General features: G+C 44.5%; 1 pseudogene; it reads right to left on the reverse strand.

The window, feature by feature from the left end:
• Nucleotides 1-398: 398 nt before the first annotated feature.
• On the reverse strand, nt 399-1,202 carry LOC102417792 (annotated as a pseudogene).
• Nucleotides 1,203-9,116: the final 7,914 nt, after the last annotated feature.

Below are 9,116 nucleotides of genomic sequence, written 5' to 3' on the forward strand. Positions count from 1 at the left end.
ACCCCTGTCATCAGGAGTGAGGTTACACCTCCAAATAGTAGAGGAGGGAATTGGAATCACTCTCCTGGGAGCACATTACTATGCTGTTTCTGGTCCTGACACTTCGTGGATGCAATGACTGGCACCCGACTGCTGGAAGGACCTGGGCTTGTGAGGGCTTTCATGCCTGGCTGTGCAGGGCCGCCCGGGAGGTTCAGGGCTACCCTGAACGTGTTGACTAAGGAACTGACCCTCTTCACGTGGGGAAATGGTCCTGCACTCATGAGCCTCTTGTATTAGAGAATCACAGAAACAGGTTCACATGGTAGGGACACAATCATACATGGTGATTGGTTAAGGGTGTTTTTCCACCCAAATTTTATTAAGAACTTATACGAAATACTCCAGATAAATGAGTTTTAATCTTTGTTTTTCTCCTCTTCTTCACCTTGGTTAATCTGGAAGTAACTTAACTATCTTTGCTGTTAGCAATGATGTGCAACCAATCATATCAATTATTCCTTAAAAATTTTTTGGTGAGATAGTTCAAAAACCTTTTGGAAAAAGGCACCTCAGAAATTACACTTATCTTGCCCTTGCTCCTTTCAATGGTTACAGCCCTCCACTGAGATTCCACTTTTCCATTCACTTTGATTCTTTCCCAAAGAAATTGCTCAAAATTGGCAGCATCCATGATTCCATCTTCTATTGGGTAGGTACAGTCAACGGTGAACTTAAGAACCTACTTCCAAGCCCTGGCCTACTCAGTCGGTTAGAACATCCTACCAATATTCCAAGGTTGTAAGTTCAATCCCCAGTCAGGGGTCAGGGCACATTCAAGATGCAACCAATGAATGCATAAATAAGTGGAATAAGAAGTTGATGTTTCTCTCTCTCTCATCAATAAATTTAAAAAAGAAAAAAAAGAACCTGCTTCCTTTCCTAAAAAATATTTTTCCATTGATTTTTTAAAAAAATAGGTTTTTATTGATTTCAGAGAGAGAAAAGGAGAGGAGAGAGATATAGAAACATTGATGAAAGAGAGAAACATCCATCATTGATCAACTGCCTCCTGCATGCCCCCTACTGGAGATGGAGCCTGCAACCCTGACTGGGAATCGAAATGGTGACCTCCTGGTACATGGATGACACTCAACCAACTGGGCCACTCTGGCCAGGCCCTGCTTTCTTTCTTTGCCCTTCTTCAACACAAGCTTTTTCATGGGTAGCCGAGGCAGAAAAAGGATTAATGGCCTTTCAGTACCCCAGATCAGTGGTCGGCAAACTGCGGCTCAGCAAACCGCCGCTAGTGAGCCACATGAGGCTCTTTGACCCCTTCAGTGTGGCTCTTCCACAAAATACTGACTTCTGCGCACGGGCCACGAAGTTTCAATCGCACTGTACGTGCGCGCCCGCACGTGGTATTTTGGAAGAGCCACACTCAAGGGGCCAAAGAGCCACATGTGGCTCATGAATGGCCTTTCTGCACCCCAGATGATCCGAGAGTAGTGCACAAAGCATACTGTCTTGCAGGCCCCCTCAGCTGATGGCCCCTCACAGCCATTTGAGTGATGTATGAGATGGAGCTCAATCGATGGAGCTTAATACACTGAGTTCCATGTGGTTCTACCATTTACTGGGTGAGCGACTCACTGGACTGCTCTCAGCCCCACCTTCCTCATCGGTAACATGGGCCAACAGTCCCCACCTCTCAAGGATTCTGAGATGATCTATGAGGTTCCCTGCATATACAGTGCCTGTGTACTGTAAGTGCTCCAAAACGCTTCTTCCTTTCTCTCTCCTGCAGATTTCGGCCAGCTTTTAGCAAAATCTAAAGACACCAGATTTCTTTAAGTTTGGCAATACATAGCTCCAATTATAGGAAAAAAATTTGAACATTGAAAATAATACTCAGGTAATAGATTTTAAACTACTCAATAAATTACACATAAAATATAAGATGCTACACATTATAATTTAGTAAGTAAACTAAGCTAATCATAATTCAATTTTTTTTGTTCCTGAATAAAATTACTTTAGAACAGAAAGGATACCAAAATAAATATTGGAAAACTTCCCATTCACGTCACTCCATCCTTCTTTCCAAGGGCCAAGCTCTATTTTCGTGCTGAAGTTTCAAAATATGTATAAATTTCTCTTTCATGGTGGTTGACCTACCAATGGGGTATAAATGCCAAATGCTAACTCAGGGCTGCCAATACTCCATCCCATGTGAAGAACAATGGAAAAAATGTGAGCTTTTCTAGAGCAGTGCTATTTGAATAAGTATTCTGGGAAAAGCAATTTGAGAACTGCCTATATTTCTAAAGAGTTCTTAATAATGATCATTTCTCCCAGCATGAGCAAGAATGAAGATTTGGACTTCAGAATAAATGGATAATGTGCCCTGGCAACCTGGAATTTAGATTTTTTATTAGTCTTCCCCTGCATTTGGTACATCTAAGGGGAGAAACACAAATGTTATTGAATTAGAGAGTTTATGTGTAAAGTGTGCAATATAGGAGCTCTTACTTTTCTATGGCAACTGAGTAAATCTTTGTCTAGAGAGTCGGTTGGCACACACAAAGTAAAATGTGTATGCCAGGCCACAACTAAATTATGGCTTAACAAGTTTCACTTACCCAAGGAAGTTCTTAATTCTTATTGCTGATTTATTTATTTATTTGTTTATTTATTTTGCTGTTTCATTGAGCTTACATATAAAGCTGGCATGTTATATTTATGCAACTATGTTAAATTTGTTTCTCCTTTTATTTATCATCTTCAAAAGAAGAAAGAAAATATACAAATGAATATGATTAGTTTAATTATTTAACTGGCTAGAGTCACCAAGGGAAATTAATTTGTAGGAATTATCTAGTATTCTTTACTGTCTTACTTTCAACTGGGTTGATTTCTCCTCCTAAGAAAATATTTCCTTTCTTTTTCCTGATCCGAAGATTGTTATGAAGATGAAATGAGATAATATATGTTCACTGTTGGCATCCAGCCAGTTTTCAATAAACGTTGGTTCTCTTTTCAGCCCCTTCCATAAGCTGGTCTTCATGCCTGATGACTTCGCAGAACAAGTGGCTCTCAAATTTCAGAGCCTATCAGAATTATCACAGAAGTTTATGAAATGTACCACTGCCCGGTGCCCACTTCAGAACCACAGGACCAGGATTCCCCGGGCCCACGTCTACCGAGCTCTGATGGATCAGAACTGCTGCTCATGAGCTTAGTTTAGGTCAGGGCCTATAGCAATTTCTGGGTTGGTTTATTTGGCTCCCAAGAAGTGAATGAGTTCTGAATCAGTAGTTATGAAGATAAATTTGGAGCTAGAGGAGAACTCAGCCTTCATTCCATCTCCATCTTTTGCAGTGGAAACAGTCCCTGCGAGGCTGGGTGATTTGCGGGGAGACTCTTGTCAGCTGCTGTGCGTGGCATGGGTGCCCTTGGGCTCTGCCCCATGCCCAGGCTGGCTTTGAGCACTAACTCTTCCTTAGCTTCATGTGGTAGAAACATTCACTTTGAGATCAAAGTTACCTACTTTTGCTGCTTACACATAGGTCGCTCCAGCCTGAATATAGCACACTGGTCCTGTACTTTGAGGCTGTACTTTGTACAAAAGTAGCTTTCCAATTCTAATGGCTGGCTATTTCTCACTTTTATTACCTGATATAATTACCCCTGGCTCAGTCTTCATGTGGTTGTGTGATTCATGCCTGTTATTAGCAGCAGGCCTGCATGCACTTTGAAAGGAGTATTATGAGCAGAAATTATTGATCAAATACCATATAATCCCATTTGATTATTTTCAAAAGGATTGGCTCCTTTTATAGCTTCAAGTCAAATTGGCTTTGGAGAGTATAAAGTTGTCCCATTTTTTTCAAATATAGGAACATGATTTTTAATTGCCCGCCCACCCATCTCAGAATTGTACTATGTGACCTTTGGATGAAAACCATCAGATGTGATTTAGAGTGATGTTTTTGAAGTTGAATTCCTGAAATTGAAGGAGTATTTCAAGATTAGGTAGAACTCATGTGTATCTTGTTTTCAGTTATCTTAATTGATCTCACCTACTTGTCACTCGGGTTATTTTTATGGAAATGAGTCCTTCTCAGTCTGTCCCTTAGTGTTGCCTGAGCCATGCCCAGGGTGTATTTCACATGTCTTCCCACCTGTTCCTCCCATCTGTCTCTCCAGCTGTGGCTTTGTCTGGGGCTGCCTCCTGAGGGATTCTTCTCTGTTGGCTGAGGCGGTCCTCTGCTGCTAACTGATGCTATTACACTGCCCGCATGCCCACCTTTCCGTTCCCTATACCTCTCTTTTAAGGATAGTTTCCTGAAGATTTGATGTCATGAAAGGGATGCACAGTACAGCAAAGAGAGACCAGACCAGTACTCAGGTTGTCTAATAGTACTTAACCCCAGTTCTCTCTGCACTAGGCGGGGACCGCTCACTCCCTACTGGAGGGTTCTACATGCCTCAGGGTTCTGCTCGCTTTGGCAGCACATATACTAAATGCCTCAGGGTTTGTGCCAAGTGTCTCCCATCCTTAGAGGGAAAAGGGATTTCTTCCTCACTTCCGTCTTTGGCCTACTTGCCTTAGAGTTAGACCATTAATCTGCTGCTTGAGCGATGGTGAGTTGTAAATGCTCATTCCCCAGGTGGGAAACTATACAGGACAGAATGGTAGGTCCCATGGCCTCAACAAGATACGCATACCATGGCCTGATGTTGGTACATTTCCCCAAAGCTGGGTTATTCAGTCTCGAATACAATCATGTATGAAACATCAAGAACCCAGTGCAGGTTGAGTTGTTCTAAGCTCAATCCAGATAATTCTGACTCTCTTCATCAAGGTAGGGGTGGCCATCTTGTTACACTTTTCTGAGTGCATGTAAAGTGCCGACGCTGTGGAGCCGCACTCCGGGGGTCCCTCCAGCAGGCCTGACATTTGGGCGTCCTCCTCCCTCAGCCTTCCAGGCCATTCCTCCCCAAGCTGCAGGCCTGGGGGACAAGGAAGCCGGAGGGGGGGGAGTCCTTAGGGGTCAGCTCCCGGGCACAGAGCCTGGCAGAAAAGGCAGAGGATGGATTTGAGGGAGCAAATGGGGGAAAATCAGCACAGTGCCTGAGGCAGGATTTTCCTAAAGATTGGATTCGTAACTGTAACCTGGCTGTGTCTCTGAGTATGTATGTCTGTGTGTACATCTGTGTGTGTATGTCTGTGTGTGCTTTGTGTCTGTGTTTGTTTATAGATATGTCTCTGTGTATGTATGTCTGTGTGAGTCCCTCTGTGTGTACATCTGTGTGTGTATGTGTGTGCATCTGTGTGTGTATGTCTGTGTGTACCTCTGTATGTGTATGTCCGTGTGTGCCTTGTGTCTGTGTTTGTTTATAGGTATGTCTCTGTGTATGTATGTCTGTGTGAGTCCCTATGTGTGCCTGTGTATTCCTGTGTATGTATGTGTCTGTATGTATTGTGTGTCTGTGTATATGTGTCTCTGTGTGTTTTCCTGAAAGCAGGGGCTTGGGCTGGAACAGAAGAGAGGACCTTGCGGGTAGAGGACTCAGAACTCCCACTATGATGGTTCTGAGTCTGTGAGGCACAAGCCCGAGGCTGCCCAGGCGGGTGGGAGGCTGACTGGCACCTGGGGAAGGGGCCTGGGGAGGCTGAATGACTGATTGTGATTGTGCAGGGCCGGTTTTGATGTGGCGCAGTAGGATCACCCTTCTTAGAACTATCAGGCCTAATATTTGAGGGCCCAGGGCAATAGTGTCAATGAAAGCCTGGATACCACATATCTAGATGTTCAGAAGTTATACATCGAGCTGCATTAGAGCCTAGCTCTTGTGTCCAGCATGGCCACAGTGCTCCCTGGATTGTCCGTGCAACCTGGAGGCTGAGGGAGTCCTCCCCTCGCCCTGTCTGCCAGTGGGAGCCTCGTCCTGCTGGCGCCGGAAGGACAGCCAGGCCAGGGCAGACCGAGGCTCAGAATCCTCTCGATGAATTCATTGCCTGAGCTCAGCACTTCTCAACTGGAGCATTTCGGGGGACGGGGGAGGGGGTATTTAACTTCCTTAAATCTCAGTAATGTCCCACACACCAGAGTTCTCCAGCACACTTAAGGCATTGCTTTTTTTGGAAGGGTTTTCAGACTTCAGATGCAGAGGACTGAATGACTCATGCTCCTCAGTTTGTAGCACATAATTATCCCTGCTTCATGCAAGGCACCTCTCTACCTCATTCATTCATTTATCTATCCACAGCCAATTTCTCACCAGGCATTACATGCACAGTGCTTTAGGGCTCACAGTTCTCTGAGGGGCCCACGAAAATGTTTTAATTTCTTTCAAATCAGAAGTAAAAATGAGCTTGCAGGTCAAAGAAGATATATATATATATACTCATCTTTATACCAACGCAGTTGCAAAATATGACTTTTAATATTTTTATGGGTGAAAGGATTCACAAGTGCAAATGGGCTTAGGACCTGTTGAAATCAGACTGCATCCCTGTTATCCTATATCCTAGTCCTATTGTCCTCAATAAGCACCCTTTTAATATGTACATTTATTTCTATGAGAATGTACTTTTGAAAAATGTACAATGCTGCTTTGTGTACTGTGTTTTTCATTTAGGTGGCACTCTGTTGTTCTGTTTCCTGCTCTTTTCACTAAGCACCACATGGTTAACACCAGCCCATGCTTGTAGGAGTATGTCCAGCTCATTTTCCACCTGCACCACGTTTTACCCAACTACTCGCCCGGTGACTGAGGCCCAGGACTCCGGCTCCCTGCTGCCACCATGCTGCCGTGACCGGCCATGGACGTTCCCCTCATGGACCTGGGTGGGAATGTGCCCAGGCTGTCTGCTCAGTTAATTTCTGAGCCAGAGGGCACTTACCTAATTTGGCTATGCAATGCCAAAAGGCTTTCTGGAAGAAATACTGTTTTCTGATTTTTCTTTTATTGTGCTAGTCATGCCAGGGTTTGCTATCGGTTCTGTTAGCTTCATAAAACAAATTGGGTAGTTCTTTTTTTATATTCTAGAACAATGTATATTGCACTGGATGTGAGAATCTACGCAGTATGACTGCTTGGTGTTAAAGCCAATTCACATGGAAAGTCTCTGAAAATGTTTGCCATTTCTCCCTGGGCTGTTGGTTCTGATAAATGTTAATGGTCCTCAATCTGCTGTTGGCACCTCGGCAGGAATAATGAAGTAGGAGAAGCATGAGTCAGCACCCCGCTGCCGCTCCACCTTCCTCCCGCTCCTGGACACTGAAGAGATGTAAAATCTGTGCTCACCAGACAGGGGGCAGAGAGCAAGGGCCTTGGGCTCTAACGGGGCCTCTGGACATATCCCGGGAGGGGTTAGGAGCGTCCGGTATGGCTTCAAGCAGATTTGCATTTGAGTCTTGCCTCCACCACTTAAGACAAGCCCAACTGCCCTGGCCAGAGGCTCAGTTGATTAGAGCATTTTCCTGACACGCCAAGGTTGCGGGTTGGATCCCTGGTCAGGGCACATTCAAGAATCAACCAATGAATGCATAAAGGAGTGGAAAACAAGTTGATGCTTCTCTCTCTCAAATCAGTAATAACAACAACAACAATAAAAACACAACTATGGCAAAGTTACCTAATCTCTCTGATCCTATTTCCTCAACTTTCAAGTACCCGACTCATGGGATTATTGTTATAATCATTTGAAATGATGTTCATAGAGCCGATGACATTGTATCTGGCACATAGTTCACTATAGTTGCCGATTTTTGGAGTCAGTTTTATCGTCCTTCTCTATCTTGCTCATTGTACTGTCTCCGGCACCTAGCACAGGACCCGCTACCAGAACATGTTGAATGCATGACTTCCTATCCGTGACGGTACTTGTACCACTCCTCCCTCTGACCAGGTAATCCCAGCTTCATCACCACTGATGGTTTGGACCAGACAATTCTTTGTTGCAGGGGCTGTGCGGGGGATTGTGGGAGGGTTAGCGGCATTGCACTCTAGTCCTGTAGCAGGAGGGATGGAATGCTTTATTCACCAGATGACAATAGCATTGTCCCAGTGGTGACACACTGTCTCCAAACATTGCTAAATGTCCCCTAGCGAAGCCTGTTCGCGAGCCACTGAACTGGAATGTTGCTGATGTTTTCTGTATTTACTTCCCTTGTGTTCCCTTTGGCACTTTGTAAAGTCTCCCTGAAAATTCTATCCTGTCTCTACTGTGCTCAGGTTAAGGAACTGTTTCTTGGATGTGCACAAACCAGGCCCTTAAAGGAGGAGCAAGCAGAACTCCGAAGCGACTGGGGTTGGTGGTGGCAGAAGGAATCACAGCAAAAGAATCCGAAGGGGAAACAAGCTCAGAGGCTTCCCACCTGGAGATTCAAAGATTCAAACCTCAAAGCGTTCGACACGTTAAGAAGGGTTGGTGGTTTTGCTTAATTCATGCTCTTTCCATGAATTTTTTTTTAACCACTATGGGGCAGGTGCACACTTAAGAAGTTCTGAATAAACGTCATGCCACTTTACTGAGGCCGAATTAGAGCTGAGTTTTATGGTTGTTACGTGGGAAAGGAAAATTCAAAGGGTAAAAGTTTCACATCCCTGAAAGCCCAAGAAATAAAGATGCAAAGCTCTTCACGGCTCTTCCAGCGACAGCAGCAATTAAGAGGGAATGACGATGCAGTTTCCTGGTGGCCAAGCATCTGGGAATGTTTTTCCTTTGTTTTCATGGGCACCATGGTTGACACACAAGGGACTCTCCCTCTTGGCAACCTGTTGGCACAGATAAAATTTATGGATCTTTCAATTCCCCCTGCTTTCTTTTCCTCGTCTTTTGAAATATTCCATCCAGCCCTCACATGCGAGCCAATGGAACAACACAATGGGTGGCTCGCAAAGCAAACTTCTGGAAAACCTCCCAATACAGGTTTCTCTGGACAAGTGGCAACTCCATACATGTATGTCCTGGGGCTAATTTGCATTTTTTAAAAGTAGGAGACAGTTTGCGTAGTAAGTGAATTTAAGACACATTATTAAATGTTGCAAGGGATTGGGCAAGACTGTGGGTAGGAGGGAGGTTGTCAGGCAAGATGCTTTGGGGAACATACTCATTTTGAAGG

This window comes from Myotis lucifugus, unplaced genomic scaffold (assembly GCF_000147115.1).
Source record: "Myotis lucifugus unplaced genomic scaffold, Myoluc2.0 scaffold_549, whole genome shotgun sequence".
NCBI lineage: Eukaryota > Metazoa > Chordata > Mammalia > Chiroptera > Vespertilionidae > Myotis > Myotis lucifugus.